The sequence below is a fragment of the Bactrocera dorsalis genome, chromosome 2 (genome assembly GCF_023373825.1).
Source record: "Bactrocera dorsalis isolate Fly_Bdor chromosome 2, ASM2337382v1, whole genome shotgun sequence".
NCBI classification, from domain to species: Eukaryota; Metazoa; Arthropoda; class Insecta; order Diptera; family Tephritidae; genus Bactrocera; species Bactrocera dorsalis.
The window spans coordinates 19478282-19495309 of NC_064304.1; the positions used below are offsets into that span (position 1 = coordinate 19478282).

Sequence of the window (17028 nt, forward strand, 5' to 3'; positions counted from 1 at the left end):
AAAAGTCGGAAAATTGGACATTTCTAAAAAGTAAATTTTTTCCATACACATTTTTTTTTTCAATTTTTGTTTATTTTGTTTTTCAATATTTTGATTTGTAAATTATTTGATTCGTTCAATTTCGGTCGCTTGCTTTTTTTTTCGTCTATTCAAAAGAAAAATTATTGAAAATTATTCAGTGAAAACTTTACGTGTGTTTCACACAAAGAGGTCAATTGCAGATTGAAATTTGTTACGAAGCCACCAAGAGGTCGACCTAATATCGGTCGGTGTTCTTTTTGCCAACAAAGTATGGCAGGCCAAGGCAAGGCAAGGCAAGAAGTACTCCCAGGATGCGGAGACATACGTTCGGAATTATAATTCGCGGTCAATCAGCAAGTGATCGTCACGATGTTACAGCACGACTTTTCCTACAACAGTTACGATGTTTGATTGTCTTTATCTTGAAGCAACGTATATGTGGTGCTGTTGGATGAGATGTACTTTGTTGAGTGGCAAAAACCTCTATTTTGCATGCACACATTCTTCTTTGGATGATGGTTACACCATAATATGATTCATGGACCTTGCGGACATTACAATCCCAATTCGGTTTGTATGTCTGACAATAAATGCTCTACACACTATTCACTCTGCTTTTCTTTCGGAAGCACAAACTAGAAATGGTAGATATCAACTCTATCGGCGTCGCTCACCAGATAACAGAACGTTCAGCATTCAACTTAGAAGAGTGAATATCGAAGTTGACAACACATGGATCGTACTGTATTCACCATTATTGTCTAATTCACATTCAAAACTCATATCAGTGTTTAGTATTGCAGTTTGGTGAAATCGATAAAATACGTTTGGAAATACGTGACCAAAGGAAGCACAACTTTCGTCAGTGATCCATTTGCAAGGACATTCGGAAATACTTTGATATTATAATTGGGATGCATCGTCGAAGAAATAGTTACGCAGAAAGCAAGGCCAACCAGTAGATTGACATCCAGGTGTCTTATTAACTAATGCATTAGGACGAATTTACACAATCCACCCGAAAAACAACGATTGTTTCTACCTTCGGTTGCTATTGATTAAGGTACGCGGTTCAACTTTATTTGAGTCATTGTTTACTGTGAATGGTATATGGGAATATGTGAAAGTTTTGGAGAAGTAAGCCAGCAATTACAAATGCTGGAACACGTTAATCACTGGAATGAAAATGAAGTTCGCATACTTTTCGATATAAAGATTGTCAAAGACATTTTACATCGTCTTCGCTAAAAATTGGAAATGGTACAATAACGGTTGATGTTCGGACATTGGCCAAATTATCGTAACTACGATTCCTTAAGTGCACGCGCAATGTTAGCTGCCAAAAATACCGATGTTGATGACTTAAACTGGAAGATTCAAAGTCAAATTCCGGGAGACTTGCGTACATACAAATCAATCGATCATATTGACAATGACGACGACGCCATCAATTATCCAGTGAAATTTCTAAATTCTTTGGAGAGGCTTGGTATGCCACCGCATCCTGTGCGTCTCAGAGTTGGACCTGTCATTATTATGTTTCGCAATCTTCATGCACCGAAACTGTGTAATGAAACCCGACTGATTGTGAAGCACCCATCGAAAACAAGGGCGCAGAATGCTTGATTGTACGAATTCCTTTGAGTTCTAACGATTTGCCATTTCAGCTCAAATGTATTCCGTTTCCAGTGAAAATTGAATTTGAGATGACGATCAACAGGATAGTCGCATAGTGGGTGACATAAATTTGAAAATGCTATGTTTTTCACACGGCCAGATATAAGTGGCGTGCACACGAGTTGGAAAACCATCTTCTCTGTACATTAACGCACCGGGACAGAAACCAAAAAATGTTGTTTATCAAGCTGCGTTACATTGAAAAAAATGTAGAAAAATCTCAATTAAATGATATCAACACAATATGAATTTTCATTTCAAATTTCTTTTCATTTCAAAGCATATAATTTCACGCAGGACAACGGCTGCGGGGTCAGCTAGTGTACATATATATTACATACATATGCACATTCATATACTATATCCAGTACTGCGGGAAGTACCTCTCTAGTAGATAATATTATATAGGCGCTTATAATCTTGTTGAAAATTGTTTTGTGTTGCAATGTGTAAAGTATTTTTCAGATTGATTTCTCCTATGATTTATAGACTAATATCAACCGAAAACAAATATATTTTTAGAAATATTTACACATAACAAAATATTACTTATACGACACGTATACCAAAAAAAATGTTTCTCGCCTTAGAGGTTACTAATTTCCAGTTTTAGTGTTGGTATTTTAGTAATTGATTTTTAAGAAACAGTGTCTAGGATACTCTGCTGTTCATTTGTCGGAACTGCCGCTAACGGACCACTATAGAGTATAGCTTTCATACAAACTGAACGGCGGGAATGAAGTACATGTAAGGAAAGCTTTCTCATTTGACGAATTGTCCTAAGCGATCAACATTTGAGCGTCTAGTTTAAAAATTTAAGTCCACAGTACAGTATAAAAATGTTCCTGTGCCAGTGAGACAAAGAAGTCCCTGTAATGTCGCGAATATTACTGCCGACAGCGCATAAATAGAGGAAGACCCAAATCAGTCTCTCACACGTCGTTCTCAATCGTTGTGCGGTGAGGCGAATTTTGCGCGAAGATCTTGGGCTACATCCTTACAAGATCTAATAAACAAAAGAACTGAAGCCGCTTGACCACCAGAAACGTCATTTGTTCGTGAATAGGGATGAACAACCACTTGAAAATGGTCCGGATTTTCATCGAAAAATAAACTTCAGCGATTAGCCTTATTTCTAGCTGATTGGCTTGGTCAATAAGCAAAATATGCGTTATTGGTCAGGCAACAATCCACACGTACAAGTACGTCAGCATTGCACCCCGAAAAAATTACGATTTGGTGCGGTTTATGGGTTGGCGGCGTCATTGGGGCGTACTTCTTTCGTGATAATCAAGACCGGCACGTTACTGTTAATGGGAATTGCTACCGCTGTATGATAACCAAATATTTTTGGCCCGAATTGGATGATATGGACTTGGACAATTGAAAACCAAGTTTGGTGGACGTGTTATCTAACGAAATAGCCACCTCGGTAGTGCGATTTGACTCCGCTAGACTTTTTCCTGTGGAGTTATGACAAGCTTATGGTTAATGCCAACAAGTCATTGCCGATTGATGAACTTCGTTCGAATATCGAACGTGAAATTGCAGCAGTATCGGCCGATTTATGCTTGAAAACTGTCGAAAATTGGGTTCAGCGTCTGGACTTCTACAAACCCATGGTGGCTATCGAATGTACTTTCACAGGAATAAAAATTTCATTGATATCCCAATCGAGTTTGTTTTCTTAAAAAAAAAATTTTATAGCGATCTTATTGAAAACCCCGTTATTTTTAATAGCACATTTTCCACAGCTATTAATTTAAAAATAGAAATTTTTGAGTTTTAAAATCTAAATTGGAAATTATCTTCGAAAATTAGTTTAAGCAAAAGGCGTGACATATTCATAAAAATCTACTGCATATCTGTCGTGAGTAAGTGTTTCGTACACAGCCGCGCTGTTACTAAGTAAATTGTACTAAACAAATCAGTACATACATATGTAAATGTTTTTGTTCAATATAAATGAAATAGTTTAAGCGTTTCATACAAAATATAGGAACTAAATATATAATAGGAACAGTTTGATAATTGTAGTACTATTCCGACCTGAACGCCACTAGCGATAACGAATGGGAAAATTATTATTATCAAATTTAACAAAAATAGAAATAAAATCAAAAAACATTTGAAAAAAGAAACAAAATTGTGCATCTGGAGTGTTGTAAACAGATAGATAGATTGAAGCGACAAAACGAACGAAGTGTCTAACCCGATTAAGCGTGCAGAGGCAATCGCAGCACTGCACAAGGTGAGGAGAGGCACGCTGTGAGCAGAGCGCCTTTGCTTAGAAAAAAAAAACGGTGCTACGAAATGTTGTGACAATTTGACCCAATCGCACGGCATCGGCGATAAGTGCGAGAATAACGATTAGCTGGGTGATTTTTCGCATAAACAACAATACAAGTGTGCAGCACATGCATATTTATAGTACTTTTATACACGAGTATTTACATACAAGTACATACTATACGATTTTATAGCCCCACGTACATACATACATATGTCATATTAATTTATTAATATTGCCATTACAAAATTTATACCGTTTGGTAGAATAATTGTAAATCGCTTCTTGTTGTGGCTTCTGATAAATAGTTATGCTAAATAAATATTCCTTGTGGCATTTTCATTCATCATTCTCTTTCTAACTGCCATTACAAGCGCAGCCTCCGCCATTCTTTCTATCGACTACGTTTTGAATAATTAATAGCGAGTTAAAAGAGCAGCTATTTTAGCCCGCTTGATGCAATTATGCTAAAGTGTTTGAATTGCTTTAAGCGATTATGAATTTGGTTATCCATTACATTTCACAAATAAATAAGTATTAATTAAAGGCTTCTGCTGGTGGCCGCTGGTCACATCTACGAGAATAACCTTTAGTTTCAAAAGCGAACACAAGGATTTCGAGGGAAAGTCAAAAAGAAAAGTAAACAAATACAAATAGAAAATCAAAGGAGATAAAACTTGGGTAATAAAGTTTTAGAACAATGAGTTTTTCTTCTTGTTCCATTATAAGTACTCTTTTTGATCTTTACTCCACATGCCTTTTTCAAAAAATGTTTTAATGCTAAATCTATTATAAGTCAATCCGGAGCTAAATTGAGAGTTTCGCTTATCTCTCTAATGCAAAAAAGTTGAAATACGAACACTCCTAGCGTAGCGTAGCCACTGTCTCTTATTTTGTTGAAATAATGTCAATGACGTCGTATAATTCGTTTAGCTCGTCGTTCAATCGTATGCGATATTCGGCGTAGCCAATGCCCAAAGGACCATAAATTTTCCGCAGAATCTTTTTCTCGAAAATTTGCAACGTTGACTCATCAGATGTTGTCATCGTCCATGCCATGACGGGTATAATGAATGACTTATGGAGTTTGGTCTTTGTTCATGGAGAATTCTCAATTGTCTACTCAGTCCAAAGTAGCACCTCTTTGCAAGAGTTATTCTGCGTTGAATTTCGAAGGCTGACTTTGTCGTTTAGGCAATACTAATACTGGTTCCAAGATAGACGCAAATATCTACGATTTCGAACTTATGCCTGTCATCAGTGACATGCGAGCCAAGTCACGAGTGTGACAACTGTTTGTTTGGCGACAAGAGATATCTCGTCTTGGCCTCGTTCACTACCAGATCCATTTTCTTCGCTTTTTTATCCAGTGTGGAGAAACTAAAGGCGCGGATGTTGAGGGCACACAAAGCGGCATAAAAGCAGTTCATTTTCGTGCTGTCAAAAGCAGCTTTGAAATCGACGAAGAAGTGATGTGAGTCGATCGTCTTTTCGCGGGTCTTTTCCAAGATTTGGCGCATGGGGAATATCTGGTCAGTTTTTGATTCATGATCCAGGTCTAAAGCCATACAGATAAGGTTCGATTATGGGCTTTAATCTTTCGCACAATACGCTCGATATAACCTTATATACGATGTTTAGAAGACTTATCCCAAGGTAGTTGACGCAGATTGTGGGGTCTACTTTTTGGTGGATTGGCAGAGCACTCGTAAATTCCAATCGTCAGGCATGCCTTCCTCCGAACATATTCTACAAAGAAGCTGATGCATGCTCCTTACCAGTTCTTCGTCGCCGTGTCTGAACAGCTCGTCCGGCATTCCATCGGTTTCCGCCGCTTTGTTGTTCTTCAGACGGTCAATTGCTATTCGAACTTCTTCATGGCCGAACAATGAAACGTCCACTTCATCGTCATCGATTGAGGAATCGGGTTAGCCATCTCTTAATGTTATCCTTACACTGCCATTCAGCAGGTCAGATTGATCAGTGGGTGGGCTAGCAGTTCATTGGTGGCCTTAAACTTGTTTAATAACAAGTTTTACACACGTATAATAAATAATTATGTTCGCTTCCCTGTTTCTGACATGGCATTTTCAAAAATTTTTCCTACCCTAAACAAGGTTACCCGGGAAAACGTCGGATACCCTTTAGATTGCATATATGTATAATTAATCAGCGGTGCGAGCTGTGTCCAATTAATCCCTCAGTTTTTGAGATATCGATTTGAAATTTTTCAAGTGTCCTATTGTCGCCAGAAGCTGCTCAATTGTCGGAATCATCGAAATCGGATCTATATAGCATTTAGCTGCCATACAAACTGGTCAATCAAAATTAAGATACGGATTTTTTTATCGCTTTTTATGCTATAAAAAATGTGATTAAAGTACTTACTAAGACTTACTAAGCGTTATCAATTCTTGAATTTTCGCAAAGACAATTAGGATGAACATATTTTCCGAATGTTTTTCAAATCTTTCATAATTATAGGAACGCATATTGAGATTAGCTCTACTTCATGTAGATTTGTTTATGCTACAATTCAATTTAAGTTATTTACTCATTTCCCCTTACAAATGCCCCAGGGCATGTAGATGCAACTTCAATATCGATTACCAAAATTTATCAAAAATTCTTTTTGTGTAAGTCCCATAATTTGATTTCTACTTAAGACAATAAGTGCAAACGCACCGGATATGTTGGACGCGATGTTCTACGCGATACGCTTCATTTAAATGATTATAACAAGCATCTAAGCATATTTGTATGTAGTATGCAAATAAGGATGTATATAAGGATGTGCTTAAGGATGTGTATTTGAGTGCAATTAATTATGAAATTAATATTAGAGCAGTCTGCAAAGTTTAAGTGCTCGGCTTCCATGACCGTAGGCTCATTCAGCCTCACACGGAACAGAAAAAATGAACCGCGCAAAAAACAACAAAAACACAAAAAAAATATCTAATGGAATCAGCAGAAAGTGAACGTCGCCCAACATTCGACTTCCTGTCCTAGACACAGTTACTCTGCCAACGCTTTCTATTCATTTGTGTACTTTAAATATCCTATTTTGCCATTTCTCATCCATTCATGCCGCGCACAAAGAAAAAGTTACACGCCAACATCCTGTGAAAGCATCATTGTGAAAAAAGTGAGATTGCGTTGCATTAAGGAGCGCAATCGCATATGACGTTTAGCGTTTTACCGTTTTAGCATTTAGAGCTTTGCGCTTAGAGCAATTAAGTGTATTTATATATTTCAATGGGTGTAAAGCAATAAAAAGTGTGCGGGTTGTGGAAATAAATAGTTTTATGTGTAAATTTATACACTCTTCGGTCCCATTTTGAGTTGACATGGGATCAAAAAAGGCATCTTTGTGCCTGCGAATAGAAATTCATATGAAAATATGAATATAATTTATGAATAGATGGCTTAAAATAAGACAAATCACATACTATTTATATAAATATACTCGTAAATATGTTGCAGAGTGGTGACTATGCGTCTATGACCCAGTTATCTATGCCTTAGATTTACTCAGAATGAATAGTATATGCACTTAATCCATCAATGCAGATGTAAATTTTTATATAATTGCTATAAAAAGCCACGCGAGTGGTATTCGTTTTAATCATTTTTTTTAACGATTTTTGTAAAACTCATACATATGTATATTATATCGGCTGATCCAAGTAAAGGTACTTTTTTCAATAGCCTTTTTTGACAGATCATGCATTGGATAATAACCGATCGAATAAACCACGTTCAGCACGTAGTGAAGAAAATATAGTAGCCGTAGCCGAGAGTGTATACGAAGACCGTGGAGAGTCGATACGGTGCCGTTCGCAGCAACGACTTGGCGCATTTTGCGTCCAGTTCTTAATTTGATGCCTAAAATTAAAGCTCGTGATTTCGGCGATATGTATTTGGTTTCAAAAAGACGGCGCCACATCCCAATCAATAGATTTATTGAAAGAATACTTTGGTGAACATGTTTTGGGCCGGATGATTTGCCACCAAAATCGTGTGATATCACAAGTCGTTAGACCTTTTCCTGTGGGGATATGTAAAGTTGAAAGTGCGGACAATTCCGCTGCGATTCTGGCCTTGGAGCAAAATATTACGCGTGTAATTCGCCAGTTACCAGTCGAAAGCTCGATCGAGCTCGATTGGACTCAACGGATGGACTATTTGAGACGTAGCCACGGCCAAATTTTGATAGAGATAACCTTGGTTGGCATAACATCTTGTCAAACATATTCAATAACCTTACAGTCATTGAACAAGCAACATCATATTTTTTTTTTTGTGTCGAAAATGTCAAATTTTGTACCGAAAATTGCTGCAGAGTCGTATCGAATGCTTGTCGAGGCATATGATGATCATGCTCTATCAGAAGTAGCATGCAGAAGATGTTTCAATGGTGCAGAGGACTTGGAAGATAACCAAAACAGTTTGAAGACGCCGAACTGCCCGCAATATTGGATGAAGCTAACACCTTGAGTCAAAAGCAAATAGCGGTAGTGTTAAATGTTGCACAACAGACAATTTCAGGCCGTTTGAAAGCTATGGGAAAGATCAAAAAGTGTCGAAAATGCGTGCTGCATGAATTGAATGACAAACAAATAGAAAACCGAAAAATACTTGTAAAATTTTGCTTCAAAGGTACGAAAGAAAATCAGTTTTGCATCGAATTGGCGATGAAAAATGGATGTATATTAAGAATCCAAAACGAAGAAAATCCTATGTTAATCCGGAACAACCATCAACAGCGTAAAAAGGTTATGCTCTGTGTTTAGTGGGATTAGAAGGATTTGGTATAATCTACTATATATATCATGGACTTCTAAAACTTGGTGAAAGTAGTAACACTAATCGCTATTGACGCTAATGATCAATTTGAAATACGCATCGATCGAAAAACGGCCAGAATGGGCCAGAAGACCAACAAAGCAATTTTGTTACGCGGCAATGCACCTGCACACACATCAAAATCGGTTCAGGATACAATCAAACTACTTGATTGGGAGATATTACCCCACACGCCGTATTCACCAAACTTTGTTCCTTCCGATTACCATTTGTTTTCATCGATGGACCACGCATTGGTTGAACAACACTTCGCTCCTACGTAGGGTCAATACTCTGAATATTTTTTTTTTACTTTCCCATTCAAAATTAGTATTATTTGTGTATTTATATGTACAAATGTACATTAATTGCTGAAAAACTGCAGTAATTCGTTAGGCCGATCAGGTCCTCATTTTTGTGGATTTAATGTTGATACCAAACATATAATGAAGGTCTGAGTTTGGGTGTAAAAACGTTTTATACTCATAAAAGGTCAAGTAATATACAGGATTTTAATTAAAAGTAAGAAGCATTGGACTCCTAATTTACAATCACAGCCAAGAATATATACTACGAGATGTTGTTTGAACTTCATCAAGATTTCTTACATATTGGTCGACAGATGATGTATAAAGTGAACCTTTCCGGTTCGAAAATATTTATGTTATAGAATAGAAAAGCATTCCCTCGCAATTATATACGTTACACATTGGACGGTATTTTCAATAAAAGGTCAGGCAAAGGCACTGGATTCCCACATATTTGATATCTGGGACTTGCGCAGAATCAGATGAAATGGGAAGATGGCAAGTAGGCCGGGTTATAGTCCGATTTCGCCCATTTTCATTTTTTAACATGTGGCGTACTATGCTCTCTTGTATTATCCCGGAAGTAAAATTTAATATTTCTGATGCATATTATTTTAAGTTTCGAAAGGTATATTAACATATATTTTTGGAATATATTTACAGTAAAGTAAAAGTAAAAAAATTTCAAGGGAAAAATTTAGTATTTTTTAGTGGCACGCGAGTTTCGACGATGCTAAAAATTAGGTCCTCCGCTGATAAAATAATTCCGGCCTTCTTCTTGGATGAAACTTTTTCTCTGAAACTTCTCTACAAGAATATATTGTCAGTACAATGACCAATAGAACCGAGTCTTGATTGATACCCGAGAGTCCGACAAAAATTTGAAGTCTGCCACTTGCATTTGCGATATTTGATTTCACAGAAATCTATTTTTAGTATTTTGAAATACTATTATGTATTATACTATTGTGAATTTTGAATATATCAAATCAGGGTGTATGAATTAGCCCCCACTGAATTAACCCCCACCGGGCAAAATGACTTAAGCCCCACCAATTTCTTAGTGAATCTTTCCCCACCAAAAATGACGGAATCCCCACGAAAAAAAAATGAATTAAACCCCACGAAAATGCTTTTATCCCCACCAATCGAAATGAATTAAGCCCCACCAAACGTGGGTGTTCTTACATGACAGAATCCCCACGAAAAAAAAATGAATTAAACCCCACGAAAATGATTTTATCCCCACCAACCGAAATGAATTAAGCCCCACCAAACGTGGGTGTTCTTACATGACAGAATCCCCACGAAAAAAAAAGGAATTAATCCCCACGAAAATGACTTTAGCCCCACTTTACTTCATTTTTAATTTATTTTGCTTGCTTTAAACGTCAAGTTTTTAAATCAAAATTTTAACAAAAATTCAATTATACATACGTATGTAATATTTAAAAAAAAGGTAAAGAATTAAGTGAAAATATGAAAATGTGAGAAAAAGAAAATAATTAAATAAAAATATGTAAATATTCGTCAACATCTTGACGACAAAAAGGGCATTTAAATTTATTAAAATTGTTTGCCACACTCTCTTATGGTTTCTCCTTTTACGAAATGTACACTGTGATTTTAACCTTTCGTAAAAGGAAAAATTCCCTTCTATTATTTTATAATTTACAAAATTATGGTTTCTCCTTTTACGAAATGTGCACTATTAGTGATTTTAATACTTTTCACAGAAGAATTATGAACACCGGGGTTTTGGACCGACCAGGGATATTTTTTTTCGAGCGCTCGAAAAAAAATATCCCTGGTCGGTCCAAAACCCCGGTGTTCATAATTCTTCTGTGTCCAAATTCTTCTTCTTCCTGCTATAATAATTAATTATAAATTTTCCTATTATGTATTTCTCATTTTTACCAATTCTCGTTCAGACTCGTATATTGAGAATATCGATAATTCGAAAACGATCAGTGCATGAATCAATAGTGGCCATTCGAATTTACAACAGCTGTGCCATAATTTCGAACATAACCTTGCCATTTTTGTTAAAGTGAAGTGATTGTGAAGTTTTTCATATTTTTATAAAAATAACATAAAAACCAATTTCTGTTATTGATTAACTAAACAACATCAATCGAGCGCTCGAAAAAAAATATCCCTGGTCGGTCCAAAACCCCGGTGTTCATAATTCTTCTGTGAAAAGTATTACGTTGCTAATTGTTTGTTTTATTTTTATAAAAGATCACGGAATTAAAATGAATTAAACCCCACGAAAATGCTTTTATCCCCACCAATCGAAATGAATTAAGCCCCACCAAATGTGGGGGTTCTTACATGACAGAATCCCCACTAAAAAAAAAAGAATTTATCCCCACGAAAATGACTTTAGCCCCACTTTCCGCCATTTTTAATTTTGTTGTAAAATTGGTGGGGCTTAAGTCATTTTGCCCGGTGGGGGTTAATTCAGTGGGGGCTAATTCATACACCCATCAAATCACCCAGCGTTAAATTATTGCTTTTCTTGAATATTATTAAAACAAGTTATAACCTCAAAAAAGTTTCTAATTATTATAAGTCATAGTTATGGCCTTATATGATTATTCAATTAACTTAAGAGTGTAAAGATTTTGAGTTTAAGATTATTTTCTTCAAAGGTAAAAATAACTTGACTAAACGTAATTTTTAGTAGGAAGATTAGGCGAAGCATACATTTCGGCGCGCCAAAATGGTATAAGCTTTTACTACTCGCCATTATCGAACTTATATCAAATCATATTTACAGTAATAAAAAAAATTTGATTTTTTTAATTTGATTTTTCCCGCGATATTAAGTTTTTAAAAATTGAATTTCAGAAAAAGAGATTATTTGATCAATATCAATAAATTCTACTGCTTAAGACAAGCTTACCACAATTTTGAAAAATTTAAGACAGATTTCAAACAAAATATAAAAAAATCAGATTTTCAAAATTTCAAAAATATAAAAATCAAAATTTCACTTACCGATTTTGTATGGATTTGCTTAAGTCTTTAATTATTGAATATTTTGAGCGTGCAGCGTAATCTTTATGAGCGATCACCACACGATATTTTTGATTACTATTTCTGAGCTAAGCCAAACTCTACTGCGGTTACAGTGCTTTTTGAACTCGATACAATTTTGACTTGATTTCTTTTACAAAGCACTGTTATAATTTATTGCCTGCGCTTATTACCGCTATTTATTACTCAATTACGCGTACTCTTACTTGTCGGCCGGTATATTTTCTTCGCCAACACCACTTGTTGTCGCACGTAACTGTGTATTGAAACTTGAATATTCTTTCTGACTTTGTGTGCCACCGCGGTCACTATGTGCTGCTAAAGTATGCAAGCGCCAAAATTTGAATGGGACCGCTGTGCTGCGCGTTGTCATTTTATACTCGGCTAACAACGATAAGGTCCGACCGAGCAACAGGATTCTGTATTTCAGCCAATCACAAAACGCTATCAGCCACGAGCGTTACCGAGTATAACGAGTGTGATTTGTTGTAGTGTGGACGCCCACCCAACGCCTCGGCGTCTGCTTGACATTTGGCAATGTATGAGACACATGGGCGGCTGTTGTATGGAGGGACAAGGGCGGCTGCTGTGGGGAGGCGCATAGCCGAAAGCGTAGGCTCAACAAACGCCAGCAAGTTTTCAGCTGGGCGCGCAATGATCTAAGTATATTTTTTGTTTGTGTGTATGTGTGTGTGCTTTTTTGGTCTTTTTGCACTTGTGTTGTTTGTTTTACTGTTTCCCTTGGGTCATTTCTTAGTTCTGTAGGCAACTTTCTATTTTGATTGCTGCTCATCTCTTTTAAATGCTGGCAATAATGTATGGTGTGTGAGCGTTGAAATGAATATAGAAGGCGTGCTGGCACTGTATATCGTGGGTGGGTAGACTTATGACTTATGTAAATGATTACAACGATTAATTGGTTAAGCTAATCATGCTATCAGTGATGACGCATACGTGTTCTCAAAACTCTTAAGCATTTTGTATTTATATATGTACGTGAGGTACAATTAGGGCTTAAGATCGTTAAGGTCAGCACATTTTCCTTGGAATTGCTTTTATGCAAATGAATTCAATGAAGAATTTATGCTTTATTGCGAAAAGGGTTAACCACGAGGCCACGTGCCTCTCACGCATATTACTCACACACACATATATACTCTCTTATATATTTCACACCTTTCCCTAAGCTAATTTAGTAGCTACGTCAAGTGTTGTTTTCGATTTGTGCCCATCTTGTCACTTATTAGCTATATATGCGCATTAGGATGAGGCAAAAACTGAACCTCGTATTCTTAAGTTAAAATGAACCTTTATATGGAAAAAACTATCACAGAATGGAAAAATTGACAGCTTTATTTTGAAAGGTGTCTGTAAGCATTCAAACTCGTGTAAACATTTCATTACCTTCTTTTCAAAAATAAGGATTATTGAATTGAAAAAATCCCCCTAAAGTAGATTTAGGAAATTTCATACTTTACTAGAAACCGCAATGTATGATTCTAAACGCACCAAAAGTAAGCGTGTTTCTAGTGAAAGCAGATTTTTGATGTTCTTTTTATGTGGGAAGCTATTAATGCTCACCGACACCTTTTAAAATTCTGCGTATAGCTTCATTTTAACCCACCAATTCGATAGATTACTTTTTGGCTCACCCTAATATACACATTTTTTAAGCATTTCTCAATCCTTGCCTTTCGCTGTCATTTGCACTTTTTACATTGTTGCCGTAATGTTTTTGTTATGATGGCGAGCTCTTGCTACTTATTGTCACTGTCACAGTTACCGCCACTATTCGTGTGTGTGTGTGTGTGTGTGTGCTCAAATTTGTTATCAGCTTGTTTACCACGAATAGGAAATTTATCTGTGGGAAATAATTCTTATTCGAATCAACGTTGGCAATTTTGTTTATTCATTCAACATAATCGCAATCAATGTTGCCAATAATCATATACTAATAATGGCAGCAATGTGCCACAATCATCGCGAAATTGATTGTAATTATAACGCGTTTTACTAATCCAAAAACATACCTGTTAACTGCCTGCTTGGTTACTCCTATTTTTATATACCGTTATGTGCTTGTGATTGACTGTTATGTCGATTTTTGTATTTATCGTTAGCGCAGATTTTATCGTGCGAGAACATTTGAACGATCGACAGCTGCAATTTTTTTAATAACACACTTTACGTAATGGATTAGTGTAGATACAGTAGTGGTGAAAATTATTCAAGCAATTCGTATTTTATAAAATTTTATTAGAGTGATACCGCTGATTGTTGAGAAAGAGATTCACTGCAGAATTTGATTTTGCAGTTTATAAATTTATCTTCTACAACATTTTAAACAATTGAATAACCAATCCAGTTATGCTAAAGACTTAAGCAGTTTATGCAACGTGAAGTAAACTATGTTAAAAGCTTACAAGCTTCTCCTCATCAATGATATTCTGGGAATCGCAAGCACGTATTTCAAGACTTCAACTTATCTGTCTTGTAGCAGGTAAAACTGCTACTTATTTAGGCTAGAACCCGGCATTACAGTGGTTTATGCACACTGTCTACTATGCAACGAATTTGTGAATAAAATTATCCTCTTTACGTGCTTCTATAAGCCCACTCATCCAACTCTATGGTGTGACCCTGTCGAAACAGTTCGTTTCTTTATCTATTCGTTAGATGATTAAACTCCACACTAGATATAGTATAACAACAAACTTTCTTCAATGAAAAAATATGCATTAGATACGCTTCCTAAAATCATATCTGCTATATGAGCTCAACTCTTAGTTTTGATTATTTCGGTTAATTTTTTTTGACTATTCTTCCTCTCATATTTACAAACATGGCATTAATGACAATTATGCAAAAAAACTTTCCCTAAAATATCTTCAGAGCCAGCTAAAATCATCTACTTTTAAATATCTTTGGCATAGTTTTATTTTGTTTTCAGTCATAGACCATAACACGTTGGTGGATAGTTGAAGAGGGCAGCGAGACGCATTTATAGACAAAAATAAAAGAGAGAGGTTGAAATGCGTGAGCACAAAAACTTGAAAAGTTGGCCGACAGGGCATTCGAAGATTCTAAGAAAAGATGCGGCGACTAACAGAAGTTGTCAAGACCGGAACATACTCTTGTAGAACCCCAGAGGTGATCTAGATACTGATGACCAGAGCATACTGAAATCATAGAGGGAAGACTTTCCCAGCCTGTTAAATGGCAGTGAAAGTATAACATCAGGAGATTGTGAACCCGGTTCACCAATCGATGACGTTCGAGCAGACGACCACAAAGATGTTCGAATCGCAATTACCCGTCTGAAGGACAACACAGCGGCGAGGGCCTATGGATTTCAGTCCGAGCTATTCATATACGGCGTCGAAGAACTGATAAGGAGCATGCATCAGCTTCTTTGTAGAATATAGTTGGACGAAAGTATGCCTGACGATTGAAGTTTAAGTGTGATTTGTCCAAGCCACAAAAAGGGAGACCCCATAATCTGCCCCAACTACTTTTCCGAGCAGTTCGATACCAAACGAGCTTTCAAACAAGACGACTCCTTATCGTGCAAATTCTTTAAACTACTCTTGAAGGAAATAATTCGAGCTGCATAGCTAAACAGGGAACGTACAATCTTCTATAAGAGTGAACAGCTTCTAGCGTACGCCGTTGATATTGATATGATTGACCTCAACACCAGAGCCGCTAGTTCTGCTTTATCCAGACTGGATAAGGAAACAAAGCAAATGGGTCTGGTAGCGAACGGGAATAAGACGAAATATCTCCTGTCATCAAACAAAAAGTCATCGCACTTGGAACTTGGCTCCCCAGTCACTGTTGACAATCATAACAGAAGAATAACTCTTGCCAACAGGTGCTACATCGGTCTGAGTAGACAATTGAGAAAAAAGTCCTCTTTCGACGAACACAGATCAAACACTACAAGTCAATCATCATCCCCGTCCTGCTATATGGTGCAGAGGTCTGGACGATGACAACAACTGATGAGTCGGCGTTACGAGTTTTCGAAAGAAAGTGGCGCATTGGCAATGACGAATACCGCAGACGATGTTTAACAGAAAAAGGAAGCAGGATTGGCGTCCTGTTGTAAGCTCGGCTATAACCAATAAAGAAGAAGGATAGATGGTTTTGATTTTGACATCCGTACCTATCTAGTTAACTTAAATTAATTTCGACAACTTTTAATTGAGAAATATATAAAAATATTTAAGTTGAGCTTCTAGTTAATCTATGCATACTTTTCAAACATACTGTACATATGTGCATCAAAACACCATACTCAATTCTGGCATAAACAACAGTATTATTAACTCAGATATCTATTTCATTTGTCCGTCAAGCGTTGAACCTTGAAAAACAAGCCACTTTAATGTTCTATAAAAAATAGTTAACGATGAGTTAAATTATGCAAATATTTATGAAAAATACGCGAAACTTACACATGTACATATACTTAAATTAGGTAGATATACCCTAGGATGAGTCAGTCGATTTTTGTAAACTTCTTTTGATTTGAAATTTGCACTAGCAGAATCATCCTCCATAGGCAGGAGAAAGTAGTGATAACTTGGTGCCAAATCTGGTCTATAAAGTGAATGAATAAGAACCTCCCAAACAAGCTCACGGAGTTTCCGACGATTGAGTATCCAGTTACTGTTCGTTTCAGATATTGATGAATATTGTTGCCATTCAGCAGGCATTCGCAGATCGAAATTCGAGCGAATTTGGCTAGTGTGGTATCTATACATCGAGCTTCTCTTTATATCCCGTTTTATTTAACGATTTTTTGTTCGATGTTTAGCTCTCGTGCAATGTAAACAGTGC

General features: G+C 36.5%; 1 protein-coding gene and 1 long non-coding RNA gene across 2 annotated transcripts in view; one reads left to right on the plus strand and one right to left on the minus strand.

Annotated features, from left to right (window-relative positions):
- Positions 1-12531, minus strand: part of LOC105229898 (neuropeptide CCHamide-2) — a 30630-nt gene extending 18099 nt beyond the window's left edge. Inside the window, exon 1 of the mRNA XM_049447121.1 lies at positions 12145-12531. The gene's annotated coding sequence lies outside the window, so the exon portion shown is untranslated. The remainder of the gene's footprint in view (positions 1-12144) is intronic.
- LOC125776188 (uncharacterized) overlaps positions 1-17028 on the plus strand; it is a 205569-nt gene that overhangs the window by 7470 nt on the left and 181071 nt on the right. The window lies entirely within an intron of this gene.